Raw genomic sequence first — 14,919 nt, 5'->3', positions numbered from 1 at the left:
ACTTCGTTGTAGTCGATCCCTTCTATCTGACGAAAACCTTGAACGACTAAACGTGCTTTGTTTCGGATAACAACTCCACGGTCATCCTTTTTTCATTTGAAAACCCAACGGGTACCAATCTTCTTGTAACGAGCAGGTTTCTCTACGAGTTTCCAGACACCAAGCTTCTGGAATTGTTGTAATTCTTCCTGCATTGCTTCAACCCAAGAGTTATCTTTAATAGCTTCTTTCCAAGTTCTTGGCTCTTCCTGTGAGACATAACACGCGAAAGACCAATCATTTTGTTGCCCGGATTCTCGAATTGCTGCATACAGGCCTGCATTGTTGTTGTTCCGCAACATGTTTCTCGTTTGAATGCCACTTTGTACATTTCCGATGATGTTTTGTTGAGGATGGGTATTATGAATCCTTGTTTCAGGATTATCTCGAACTGGAATATTTATACCTAGGTTGTTGAGATTGAGATCAACAACTAAATCAATGCCCGTAATTGACGAAGAGGATGATCCAGTAGCTTCAGCTGCTCTAGGGGCATCCACTGGAGGAGTACCCTCTGAAGTACCATGAACTGCTGTTGTTGGAACTTCTTGATCTGCATCTAGGAATTCATCATCCTCTGAAGATTCGTTCAATTCGGCAGCATCGTGAAAATCCTCATTGTCGAGAGCATTGTTGTTCACTGAAGATGGTTCTTGATTGACAAGAATTGGACGAACCACTGGTGAAACTGTTGCATTGTCGCTCTCGAAAAACATCCTTGCCGCAGCATTTTCTTCAACGGCTTCAACATTGATCGAATTGAAAAAGTCATCGTACTCAAACATCCAAGGCTGACCAGGACATTTGACTGGTAAGGTGTGCCTTTGTACTCTGACCTCAGACCATTCCTCGACCCTTTTTGTCTCTAGATTCCAGACTTTTAAGTTCGGGGTGGCATACCCAAGAAAGTATCCTTCAATTGCTTTTGCCCCAAACTTTCCATTAGGATCGATTATAGTACATGGAGCTCCAAACGGTTCAAGATATGAAAAATCTGGTTTCCGTTTGTGAAGAAGCTCATAACAGGTCTTGTTGTGACTTTTGACTGTAAGGACTCGGTTCAATGTGTAACATGCAGAGGCCACAGCTTCACTCCAGAATGGAATGGCAAGTGCGACTCTACCAACATGGTCCTAGCAGTCTCGATCAATGTGCGGTTCTTACGTTCAGCGACGCCATTCTGTTGAGGAGTATAAGCTGCACTAAATTCATGAAGAATACCCTTTGAAGTGCAAAACTCCGCCATGGCATGATTTTTAAATTCAGTACCATTGTCGCTACGTATCCGCCTAACCTTCAACTTATACAAATTCTCAATCTGAATGATCAAGTTTTTGATAATACCAAAGGTTTCACTCTTGTGTGCCATGAACGTCACCCAAGAAAATCTTGAATAATCATCAGTTATCACGAGGCAGTATTGATCATTCCGAATACTTTTGTGCTTGACAGGACCGAACAAATCCATGTGCAAACGCTCAAGAGGAACTGCTACCGTGTTGATCTTCTTTGTAGGATGTCGCTTCTTCGTTTGTTTTCCTTTCTGGCACGAAACACAGACGTCTTGAAGATGGAAGTTTTTAAGAGGAACACCATTCACCAATTCATTAGACACCAAATGATTCATTTTGCATAAGTGAATGTGACCCATTCGTCTGTGCCAAGAGATTGAGTCTTTTTCTGTGGCTTTGGAAACGAAACATGTTGCTTGTGCAGACGTAGTGATAGCTTGGCTCATATCAAGGACATACAAATCATTAATCCTTGGAGCAGATAAGAGAATCCATTCTTTTGGAATTTTGAAGCCGGGCTTCAGCACATAACATCCATTAGCATCAAAGTGTACTGAGAACTGCTTATCACAGATTTGTGAAACGCTGAGAAGATTGTGATCAAGTTGTTGCACAAAGTTGATCTTATCAAAGTTAACAATCCCGTTGGATATCATTCCTTCACCCGTAATATATCCGCCCTTATCTCCAGCAAAAGCAACATACCATCCTCTAATAGATTTGACGTCGTAGAGAAGCTTCATGTCGCCTGTCATGTGCCTGGATGCCCCACTATCAATAATCCAATGACTACTGATAGTTCCTCCTGGAACACCCTGCACATGAACTCAATTGATTAGTTGGAGATGGGGACCCAAGCCATTGTGGTCTTGGGTCTTCCATTTTCATCAACAACAATAACTTCTTTTCTTTGATGATTTGTAAATTGTGATGGTCCCCCTGATTCATTAACCGTTTTTGGTTTCCAGGTCTGTTTTGTTTTACCAGTGTTATTCTTTAAAATCTTAACTTCATGGTTGTCTGAAGTTTTTGAATTGTCTGGTTTTACAGAAACAGATGTTTTGTTAACCACATCGGTTTTAATTGCCTTTTCAATTTTCTTGACCTGTTGGCGTTTCTGTTTCTTTTCTCTTTCTTTTACAAGGCGGGGATCTTGTTTTATAGAAACAGATCGCTTACGGTCAGTTTGGTCACAAGGAACATCAACTTTGCCTTTTTGTTTATGAAGATATGGACAGTTTCGAATTACATGTCCAATTGTACCACATTCAAAACATGATCTTCGTTCAACAAACCCCGAAGTATCATGTGATCGTCTTGCTAAATGATGATGAACTTTGTGATCCCGAAGTACTAGGTTTTGAACTGCTTGGTTCCTTTCTTTTTAACACAGTTGCTTTCTTAACAAAATCCAAATTAGATTTGTTTTCAAACGTTTCTATTTTGTCCGTTCCCTTTGATTTCACAAAGTTCACATTCTTGTTCTTCTTTGGATTCGGCTTGTTTTGAGTTTGAGTCATTGATTTTCCTTTGGGTTTGGTATGATTTCGCTGTTTTTGCACCGTTGGTAACTTCTGATTTCCATATTGTTTTCGAACTTCGGCCTTTGGAATAGGAGGACACTGTGTTACTGTAACATGTGATCCTGTCTTTCCCAAAAACTTACTTGTCGAATTTTCAAAGACTTTACTGATTAAAGATTGATTAACATTCTTAATAGGAAAATCTTTGTCTGAATAAATTTTATCATCACCAACAAGAGTGTACAGCAAGTTCACACTCTCCGATTCTTTTGCAGACGAGGACTCGATTGCAACAGTCTTAGTGGGTTTGGCAGGAGGATCACATAGAATGTAATTCTCAAGAGGTATGTCCTCATCATTGATTACCGCATCAGACTTTGCTGGGATAGCATCATCGGATTCATCATCAGAAGAATCAACATCCTCAATAATGACTAGAGGATCCTGATTCAGTTCAGCAGAAGACACACACGGATCTGCTGATACATCTGAATCTGATGATACCTCTTTCTTATATCCGAGTCCTGTTGCAAACTCCTTTACATCTAAAGGAACAGATGGTTCAAAGAAAGTTCTATCTTCCTCGTCAGGCATGGCATCATAATTGTGTCTCACAGGTGGTGGACATTTCTTGTAACCTATGCATGTGACATCCCATTTTTCTTTCTGAACATCAATGATGTGATCCAACACATAGCTAGAGCTCAAATAACTGTCTAGCTTAAGTTGGATCGCCTCACTTTCGGTTTTGACACAAGCCATCTCTTTTTGCATAATCTCAAGGCGAGTTATATACAAATTAATGTCAGTTTGTTTTCTGGAAACCATTTTTGTTAACTCGGTTTTATCTTTCTTCAATTTCTCAATTACCGATTTAAACTCTTTTTGATGGTTTTCATAAAACATGTTGGCTTCAGTGCACTTTGAAAGATCCACGGTCAACTTCTGATTGTGGATGAATGTCACATCATATTTCTCTTGCAAAGCCTTGTGTTTGCTTTGCAACTCACACCACTTGGCATTCAATGAAACATGTTTGTCTTGCAAGTCAAACAAACTAGCTTGTAAAGCATCATGTTTGCCTTGCAACTCAGACATGCTTGCTTCTAAATCAGCACATTTAACATTCAAACTATCACAGTTATCACAATTAACAGCAGTGGGTTCATCGACACATACCTGACTTGATGAACTGTTGACATTAGCCATAAAGGCTGAATGGAGAGAAGACGAAGAATAAGCAGCTTGATCCACCAAAATAGATCTCCTATGAGTTCCTGCTGCAGCTTCCTCCAAAAGCTCATCGATATCTGCATCAACTGACACACTTGATGTCTCACCCACATGATCATCACATGAACTCGAGGATTCTTCATCTGAACTTCTGCTGTAACCAGAAGAGTCTTCATCCTCAGAAGATTCACCACCATTGGATGAAGATTCTCCACCGCTGGTGTGAGTTAAATCCTTCACAACTTCAGCAAAACACGTTGTTCCATCTGGAGCATCACCACTCAATTGGATTGACCAATCACAACCCTCATCTACTTGAACCACAAGTACCTGGTTGGCATTTGATGGTCCTGCTTGGCTTTGGTTGTTGACAGGTATCAACGTACGCTCATTGTTCCTGTTCTGGTTCTGCTGGTTGCTTTGGTTTCTAAAGGGATTCTGGTTCCCATGCTAAGCTGGCCTTGTACATTCCCTTTTGAAGTGACCCCGTTCACCACAGTTAAAGCACTTTACAGCCTGTTTATCGAACCCATACTTGGTGTCTTTCTTGCTCTCCAAGCTGGTTCTACCTGTTCTCTCCATGAAATCCTTTGCCCTCCTCACAGCACTAGCAAAGGCCCACTTGATGTCCATCAAATCCATCTCTTCCTTGTCAATCTGTTGATAGTCTTCTTGTGTCAGATTAATGTTGCCAATCTGACCTTCCACTAACCCACAGTACGCGCTCACCAAAGTGTTTAGCAGCTCCATGTGTTCCTTAGCTACTTCCACACTGACTTTTGAAAAGCTTGATGTGTCGAGCCGTACTGTATTTGGCTTTGATTGCTGACCAGCAGATGACGTGCTTCCATAACATGCTTGTTGTTGAGCATGAAATGGATTCCCATATAGATCGGTTGCTACAGTAGATGGCCGATAGACTTGCTGCTAAGGAACTGGCTGTAGAGGATTTCCATACAAGTCTGTTGTCGGAGCTGGCTTAACAGGAACCTGTATCTGATTGCCATAAAGATCTGTGCTCGTGACAAATTCCGTCTGAAGAGGAGCATGAGAGACTGGTCTTGCAGAAGAGGTGCTGGAGGTTCCATAATACATCTCTGGATTCTGTGGAACTGGAACCTTTTTTGCCTTCAGAGTCTCTTCCTGATCTTTATTCTCCAAAAGCTGCACGAAGTCGTTGATGTTTGTTGTAGCCAAAACCCCGTTGTATTTCAGAATCTCCAAGAAACTATTCCACTGGGGTGGCAACGCATCAGCAAACTTCTTTACCACCTCTACTGGAGTTGTCACAACCCCAAAATTACCCAACTCTGTAAGCAAGTGATAGAACCGACTTGTCATGTCTCCCAACGATTCCTTATCCATACACGTGAAGCCATCGAATTCTTTCTTGAGTAGATCGTGACGCAATTGACGTGTTGCTTCATTACCTACCCCTCTGGTCTTCAACGCATCCCATAATTTCTTCGTTGTCTTGAAACTGACAAACTGATGGTAAATATCTTTGCTTAACGCCTGAGTAAGAATGGCGTATGCTTTCTTTTCCAGATCATACGTCTTTTTCTGATCTTCAGGAAGATCGATAAACGTAGCAGCAGATGAAGCGGCAACCTCTATCGTTTGATCAAAATCTGTGGTGAAACGCAACCACAACTCTGTATTTTAACCCAGCACGTATGTGTAGAACCTATCAACCCATCCCGGATATTCATTTAAATGCATCAACTTTGGAGGTCGATTCAAACTTCCGGTTTCACTCTCGCTCAATAAAATGCTTTGAATACTGGGCGTCTGATTTGATACGAAAGCCCATTGACCGGTTGATATAGCGTTTGTTTGCGAAGAAACGGATGCGGGAGATTCGGCCCATGAAGGAGATAAACTAGTATTCCTGTACTTTCCCTCATCAGGAGACGGAGTTCCCCACCAACTTGGATTCATGTTTTATGTGTAAGAATGATTATCTGAAAAACACACCTCAAACAAACAGTTAAATCACAAGTGTAAACCTTCTGTTTTAAAATTCCAAGTGTTTCGACGAAACAAGAATGTTGACGATACTGAATTTTTGTTATATGACGAAACAGAATTATGAATTTAATTTTGACGAAACAGGATGTATGATAGAATGTCGACGAAAGGCCCGACGAAATAGAAGGCCCAATTTGACTAAAGTGGCCCAAGACTATTTCAACGAAACAAGAATGAAGACAGTCCGATGAAATGAATGTCTTATGGGCTTTATAATTTACGAAACAAAGGCCCACTAATGACCATCGGCGAAACATAATTTTTTAATTTGGGCTTGAAATTGACGAAACAGAATGTTGAAGGCAGGCCGACGAAACAAGGATCCTTTGGGCCTTTAAAACAAGCCCACTATGTGATGAAGCAGACTTTGTTTCGTCGAAGAGTTGGCCCACTTTTCAGTTTCGTCAATTCTGATTTTGGCGAAATGGAAAATGTGTTTCGTTGAATGTGTGTTTCGTCGTAAAGGTGTCAGAGGTTGGTAGACTTTTCAACCTTATCTTCTACTGACACAACAGGAACTGCTTTCGGCTCAAGACATGCTTCTTTTCACCAAACAAGTAAGGTTCTCAATATTTTAATCAGACTACAACTTTCAATACACAAACAAGTTTTACAAATGGTTTTTAAAGATCAAAATGGGTAAAACTTTGAAGAACACTTTGAATGTAGCAAGAACACGATGAGTTTTCCGGTGACACTTAACCTTTCGAACACAATATTTTGCTTAAAAACTTCACTAAAAACCTACTTTTAGCATGTAAAAAATGATAAACACAAGGTTTTTATAAGAACTTTTAGCAAACAATAAAGATTTTGAAGATTTCAAACAGATTTTCAACAAGAACACAAACTTCAATAACCCGGAAAACACCCGAAAACACTAGGTTTTAACAAGGAGAAGAGCCAAGGCTCTGATACCACTTGTAGGTCCGGCTAGGAGGATCTAGTCGCCTAATCCTTGTATACAAACCAACCCGGTTGTGCGGAATCCAACCGGAAAGGCAAACCGAGATCGAACACACAAATATACAAACACACAAGATTCACCGATTAATACCTATACAAATGAAAGGATCAGTTACAAGCTCATTGTTTACAAATGTATTTTGCAAACTCTCTCAAAGTGTGTGTGTGTTATGTGCTCTCACTTGTGTCTCTGTGTTCTCTCTCGTTCTTCTGTCTTGAGACTTCCTATTTATAGCATCAGACACCACGAAACGGACTTGACGAATCAGAATCATGATGAAACACAAATATCATTGACGAAATGCAGCCAAGGTCGATGAAAGGGGAACATGGTCGACGAAACTCCTTGTTTCGTCGACTTCCTTTTTGTTTCGCCGGCTTATGGGCTTTGGCCCAGTCTTCAGGCCCAATGACTTGTTTCGTGCACTTGTTTGAAGCCCAAAGTATTGATTTCGCCGATTCCTTTTAGCCCAAGGACTAATTCATAGTCCTTCTTGTTTTCTTGGGCCACTTGAAGTCCTTACACACGACGGAGGAAAGTCGTTTGCAAAGACGAGTCGTGTCACGTCGAGTCGCGTCCACAATCATGTATCAACACACTCCACATTACAAGTTAATATTTTTATGGTTAGAAATCTATCCATAGATTTGTTACTTAGTTTTTACTTATGGGTCATGTAGTGGGTTCGGTAATGGGTAATTTTAATACTTGGAAAAATTTTGAAAATAATTTATAGTATACCTTAATAAAAGTTATATATGTATTATATATAAAAATATATAATTTTTATTGGAATTTCGAATCGAATCGAATTTGAAATTATAAATTCGTATTCGATTCGTATTCGATTTACTTGATTCGAATTGAATCGAATTCGAATTCAAATTCTTATAATCGAAACGAATTCTTGATAATCGAATAGAATTTAAACGAATTTCTAATTTTTCGAATTCGAAACGAATCCTGAACACCCCTACTAGCTCGTTTATATTAATAAGCTAAAATGTTAGAGCTCAAACTTAATTCGTAAAAAGTGTAAGTCCACTCATTTATTTTTTTAAATTATTTTTTAACAAATTAATCTATACATATAATAAAGTAAATGATGATGATGATTTAACATGTATTTACCATTCCATCCTGTTACAAAATTCTTACCAATGGTAATTTTGTTTAGTTCAACTGTAATTTTGAAATGTGAACAAAACTATTATTTGTCAGGACCAATGAACAAGTGCCAACCATCTATCTGCCACGAATAAAAATTAAGTCGACTCAACCAATACTTTTGATAAAGGAAAATAACTAATGCAATGACAAGACTTTAATTTTATATTGAGGGAGTCAGGACCAATGAGGTAATGCAAGGAAATGCTAAGCAACTGCCTAATACTAACGATGCCAAACTTGTAAAATCGTATTTTTGGGTAACTAATTTTCTTTGGTGTAATAATCGTTCTGATAAGGAATATATAAAACCCTTGTAACTGTTATGTTGACATCACAGAAATATTTGGTATTCATCTAGGCCCATTTTGTGCTTGCAAATTATAGTGAAATGATTGTGACTCAATGTCGACCTTAATAGTACTTTATTAACCCTGGTAATTAAGCTGTAATGTGTGATTAACAGCTTAATCCTTATCATAAAATATGTTCGTGGGGGTTGAAAGTGTGATCTGTTGTTTCTTTCAGTAATATTCAGAACTGTTTGCCAGGAAAAGATTTGATTAAGCTCTCGGACCCGTAAAGCATACCTTCAATGGCATCGTCTTCAACTTCATTTATCAAGGCGACCTATCAGTTTGATGTGTTTTTAAGCTTCAGTGGTGAAGACACACGTAACAACTTTGTTGATCACCTTTATGATGCTCTTTAGCGACATGGTATTCACACTTTCAAGGATGACGTGAGACTTGAAAAAGGAAAACGCATCAGTGACCAGCTATTGGAATCTATTAAAGAGTCGAAGTTGTTCATCATAGTTTTCTCGAAGAATTATGCATCTTCGTCTTGGTGCTTAAACGAACTTGTAAAAATTATGGAGTGCCAAAAGTCGGACGAGCATATTGCTTATCCTGTTTTCTACGATGTGGATCCCTCTGATGTTCGCAAACAACGTGGGCCAGTTGGAAAAGCTCTCGCCAAATATACCACTAAAGAGATCGGGAAATGGAGAGAAGCTCTGACAGAAGCAGCCGATCTGTCCAGGTGGGATTTAAAGAAAACAGCTGATGGGTAATTCCTTCATCATTTCTCTGAAATATACATTCTTTTTTAGTTTCTTTCTTATTTTGAGGAAAGCTCGAATGTTGTCAAAAGATGCAATATGAATTATCATTTTGTTACATATTATTGATCCAAAAAGTAATTTTTTGTGTGGGATCTTGAGCAAGCTAATTGAATCTTTTATAATTCGCAGACATGAATCCAAAGTCATCAAGTCAATTGTTGAGCGGATTTCACTTGAGTTACGGCCAACTAATGTGAACCTTGATGATAATTTAGTAGGCATGGAACACCGGCTACAGGACCTTGAGAAGTCTTTAGGTATTGGTTCGGACGATGTCCGCATGATAGGGATCAAGGGGATGGGAGGTGCTGGGAAGACAACTTTAGCTAGAGCTACCTTTGATAGACTATCAGATGACTTTAAAGCTAAAATCTTTGTTGATGATGTAAGGGAAAATTCAAAAGCTTTGTTGTCCGGCGGTTTGTTGTCTTTGCAAATAAAGATCCTTTCAAAGTTGCTAAATTATGACAGCAACCACATATGTAGTGTTCATGAGGGGACAAACATGCTGAAAACAAAGCTGCGTGGTAGAAAGGTTCTTGTGGTTTTAGATGATGTGGATCATAAAGACTAGCTTGAGGCCTTAACTGGTGATCTTAATTGGTTCAAGTCCGGAAATAGAATTATCATCACAACAAGAGATGAGCAAGTTTTGATAGCACATAGAGTGAACTTGATTCATGATGTCAACTTATTATCAGCTAAGGAAGCGATTGGCCTCTTTAGTAGGCACGCATTTGGGAAAGATATTCGAGTTCAAGAGTATGAAAAACAATCACTACAAGTTGTACGTTATGCTGCTGGTCTTCCCTTAACAATCAAAGTTTTGTGTTCATTTTTGTGTGGTAAAGATAAGCCTGAATGGATAGATGCATTAGCAAGACTCAAAACAATACCATTGAAGGAAACTCTTGAAAAACTGGAATTAAGCTTTAAAAATCTTGAGGATGATTACAAGGAAATATTTTTAGATATTGCATGCTTTCTCAAAGGGCGGTCGGTAAAAGATGCAATAGAAATACTTGAAAGCTGTGGATTTCATGCTATAAATGGTTTAAGATTTCTTAAACAGAGATCTCTCATAACTTATAGTGAGCGTGGTTTTACTGTTTTCTTGAGCATGCATGACCATATAGAAGAAATGGGCAGGAATATTGTGCGTCATTTGCACCCAGACGAACCTAACAAACATAGCCGATTGTGGATTCAGGAGGAAATTGAAGATGTATTGGGTAATGACTTGGTAAGAATCAAGTTTATTTTTAAAGTAGATATCAAACTAACACCCCATGTTCTTTACTTATGGCACAAACCATACTTGAATTACAGGGTACTGAAGCTACAAGATGTATAAAGCTAAGACTCACTCCTGAGGTTGTGCTCAAAGGTCTTGGAACATGAAGAAACTTAGGACTCAAGACATATCAAATTGGATCGTGATGACCCTGTAAAATTGATGATGTTAGTCAATACTTGCCGAATTCATTACGATACTTGTGGTGGCGCGGCTATCCACATTGGTGTTTACCCAAAACCTTTCAAGCAAATAATCTTGTTACATTGAATATGAGCTGCAGCAGAATCGAACAACTTTGAGTAGAGGAAGACGTATGAGGATTGATTGGCTATTTTGATTGATTGGTTATTACCACATTACCTTCTTTTTGGTGCAACAGGTGAAGAAGCTCAAATCCATTCATCTCTGTTCTACAAAGTTGAGGACTCTTGACCTTGGGTTGACTCCAAATCTTGTGAAGCTAGTTCTTCAAAGCTGTAATGATTTGGTAGAACTTCATGTGCCTGTTGGAAGTTTAAAAAGGCTTGTGCACCTAGAGCTCTTTGTAGGTCCCTTTTCGCGGAGGATTACGAACCTAAACCTTGTTATACAAACCTACTAGCAAGTGCGGAATCCAAGCTAGCAAGCAAACCGAGTTAGTAGCAAGTAGAGAAACAAACACACAAGTTCACCGATTAACACAACTTGTATTAATGCAATGAGGGTTCGGTTACAAGCACAATGTTTACAATCTGTTTGCAAACTCTCTAAAGTGTGTGTGTGTGTGTGTGTTTTTCAGCAGAGTTTCTCTAACTCTCTATGTGTGCATCTATCTAACACTAACACACTGCATGAGTATATATACCCATACACAGCAGGTCCTTTCCGAAGGATCCGATAGATGGTCCGAAGGATCATCTATCTATCGATGACAACAAGCTCGAATGATCAACATGTACCTCGAAGGATCATCCTTCGAGGACTAATGGTCGAACCATATCTTTCGAGCACCCCGAAGGATCAACAGTATCCTTCGAGGCTATCCTTCGAGACAGACACTTATCTTTCTAACTGTTTGACCAAGTCAATCCGGAGGATGGTTGACTTAGTCAACTTACAGACTTAGGACATCGTTTACATACAGACCGAATACAGACAAAGTACAGACACAAGTGCACCAACAAACTCCCCCTTGGCTGTAGCTTTGTCTTTATCTTGTCTTGATCTTCTATAGATGTAGACCCGTCTTGAACATTGACGGTCTTTGGTCTTCGAGTTCCCAAAACTCTGATGTCCTTTCAAGTCTTCATGGTCGGAAGATCTTCAAAGTCTTCACGTCTTGAAAGCAGAGAGTGTATCAACAAACTACCCGTATCGTGTAGGAAGTGTGTTGACAAACTCCCCCTTAACATAAGCTCCCCCTTGAGTTATGCTCGTGAAAGGACTTTATCTTTATGAAGTGAGATCCTTGTGGTGTTGATGATGGCCAGCGGCAACTCGATCATCTTCATCTTTTGAGCGCCTTCTCGTCGTGTCTTCATTCCAGAGCTTGTCATCGACCATGTTCTCCTAGCCTTTAGAATCTGCACATACAAGAAATCTAAACGCGTAATGAGAACAACTGCTTGGAATATAGTATAAACAAATGACACACGAATGACCATGTCATAATCAAACACCGTCCGACAGTTTGAAAGTTTAATAAATTTGTCAATTTTAGCCTTTAACTTTCAAAACTTGCAAATTTCGACCGTTTATGAAGAATTAGTCAATTCGGTTTTCGTTCAGGTTTCAGGCAACGAAGACTTGAGCTCCAACATCGTACGATCGAAAATAAAACAGAAATAAAATCTTTTTGGCTTTTATAAAGTTTATATTAAAACAAGCCTAAAATCTTTTTGGTATTTTTGAAATTAAAAGGAAACAATTTTAATATCCTTTGAGTGTTATCAAACGACATCACCGCTAATGTCGTGCTGATATGCACCAAACGACGAAACTGTTTAAAAGAAACATACTAAAAATTAAGCAGTAAATAAATATATACAGACATTCTCTTTGCGAGTTTCGAGGGTAAGAGAATCATATCAGTGTACGGTCATGCCAAAACACTCTTGTTGTTCAGTTAGTTAATATTAAGATAAGCATCCTATAACAATTATCGGTATTGTTGTCCACTTAAGCTCAACTTACCAGATGTAATCATGGCGAGGGGATACGTTAAGGTATGATTTATACTTACCGACCGGTGTTCATCCACATCACGACACATTCCCGTATCAAGGTATGCACGAGAGTTCATCTTACCGGTGAGTATACCGATTATCATCTGTTTGACCGTATAAATTGTGAGATACTCACTTATTTTGATTTGAAAACAAGTCCTATGTGATATAATCACTTATTGATGAGGAACTTGATTTTCGTATGCATGAGGGCACAGGTGCAAGTCCGTGAACAGGTCAGTACTTCCGTACAGCAGAGAGACGAACTTGACACCCGGATAAATGTGATATTTTTATCACTTATTTGTTTTGGACATGTGATTGTTTATCACTTATTGAGGTCGAATGCAGTATGCAATATGTACACGTATGTATAGTATCATGGAAGATCTAGACTTGCGTCCCCGTTATTTTTCGGTAAAAGATACAACCATGATACCCAGATGATAAGCAGCATAAAGACCGAATATCTCAGAACCTCGGCAATCTATCAAACGAAATTTCGGTACTGAGACCATATGCCAATGAATGGTTCCCACCTGATCTTCAGTCGATTAAGATTTATATCACCCTGCACACTTTAAAATGATTGTGAGCCTACCGATACATCTTATATAGAGCTGCTTATCGTTTTGCATTTAAGGTTTAAAGAGGTTTGGATAGACCACTGATGTACTATCATTTTCTCTTTTGCTCTCCAGGAAACTCATTTTTGTTTTTCGATTGTTTTTGTGTTTTTGAAATTTTTCGATGTTTTTGGATTTTCAGATTTTTGGATATACTCCCCCTAAAATCAACAAACTAAGATAAATTTAAAAACACACAAAGATATTTACAAAAATGATTTTCCGATGTTGGTTTTACTCTTGCTTGACCTTAATGCCGTTTACCAATAATAAAAAGTCAAATCTAGATTTGTCAAAAGCTTTGGTAAATAAGTCGGCACGTTGGTCATCGGTGTGGACCTTAACAACATCGATTAGCCTTTTCTCAAAGCAATCACGTATGAAGTGATATTTGATTTCGATGTGTTTGGTCTTTGAATGCTGCACAGGATTTTTAGTGATATCTAAAGCAGCAGAATTATCAACGTAAATAGGAGTAGTTAGGAATTCAAAACCGTAGTCCCGCAATTGTTGTTGGATCCAAAGAACTTGTGAGCAACAACTTGAGGCAGCAATGTATTCAGCTTCGCATGTTGATGTAGCGACACACGTCTGCTTCTTGCACTGCCAGGTGACTAGGCGATTTCCTAAAAACTGACATCCAGCCGTTGTGGATTTGCCGTCGATTTTACATCCGCCAAAATCAGAATCACTGAATGCGACCAAGTCAAAGTTATTATCCCTAGGATACCACAGACCGGTGTCGGGGTAAGCCTTCAAATAACGAAAAATCCTTTTGACAGCTGCAAGATGTGAGGCCTTCGGGTTAACTTGATATCTGGCAAGTAGGCATGTTGGGTACATTATATCTGGCCTTGATGCTGTGAGGTACATAAGGGATCCGATCATCGCGCGATAGTATGAAGGGCTAACAGGTTCACCCTTCAAGTCAGGAGTTATTCCGTGATTAGTTGGCAGTGGGGTACCAATGGGCGTTGCATCGGACATCTGGAACCGGCTCAAGATGTCTCCAACATATTTAGTCTGATGGATGAATATCCCAGACTCCGTTTGTTGCACTTGTAGGCCCAAGAAGAAATTCATTTCCCCCATAGCACTCATCTCGAACTTATCCTGCATGATGCGCTCGAAATTCCTACACAAAACATCATTAGTAGAACCAAAAATAATATCATCAACATATACCTGTACCAGAAGAAGATCTCCATCTTGTTCTTTGATAAAGAGAGTACAATCGATAAGACCTCTTCGAAAACCGTTCTCCAGCAGATATGTAGATAAGGTTGCATACCAAGCTCGTGGCGCTTGATGAAGACCATAGAGAGCTTTGTTGAGCAACCAAACCCGATCGGGATGAACAGGATCTTCAAAACCTGGAGGCTGTTCGACATATACCTCTTCTTCAACCACACCA

General features: G+C 39.2%; 1 pseudogene; it reads left to right on the top strand.

Annotated features, from left to right (window-relative positions):
• Window positions 1–14,919, top strand: part of LOC110883530 — a 42,770-nt pseudogene that overhangs the window by 17,922 nt on the left and 9,929 nt on the right.

Source organism: Helianthus annuus, chromosome 4 (genome assembly GCF_002127325.2).
Source record: "Helianthus annuus cultivar XRQ/B chromosome 4, HanXRQr2.0-SUNRISE, whole genome shotgun sequence".
NCBI classification, from domain to species: domain Eukaryota; kingdom Viridiplantae; phylum Streptophyta; class Magnoliopsida; order Asterales; family Asteraceae; genus Helianthus; species Helianthus annuus.
The sequence above is the reverse complement of the archived record's forward strand: the minus strand, read 5'-3'. Positions and strand labels throughout refer to the sequence as shown.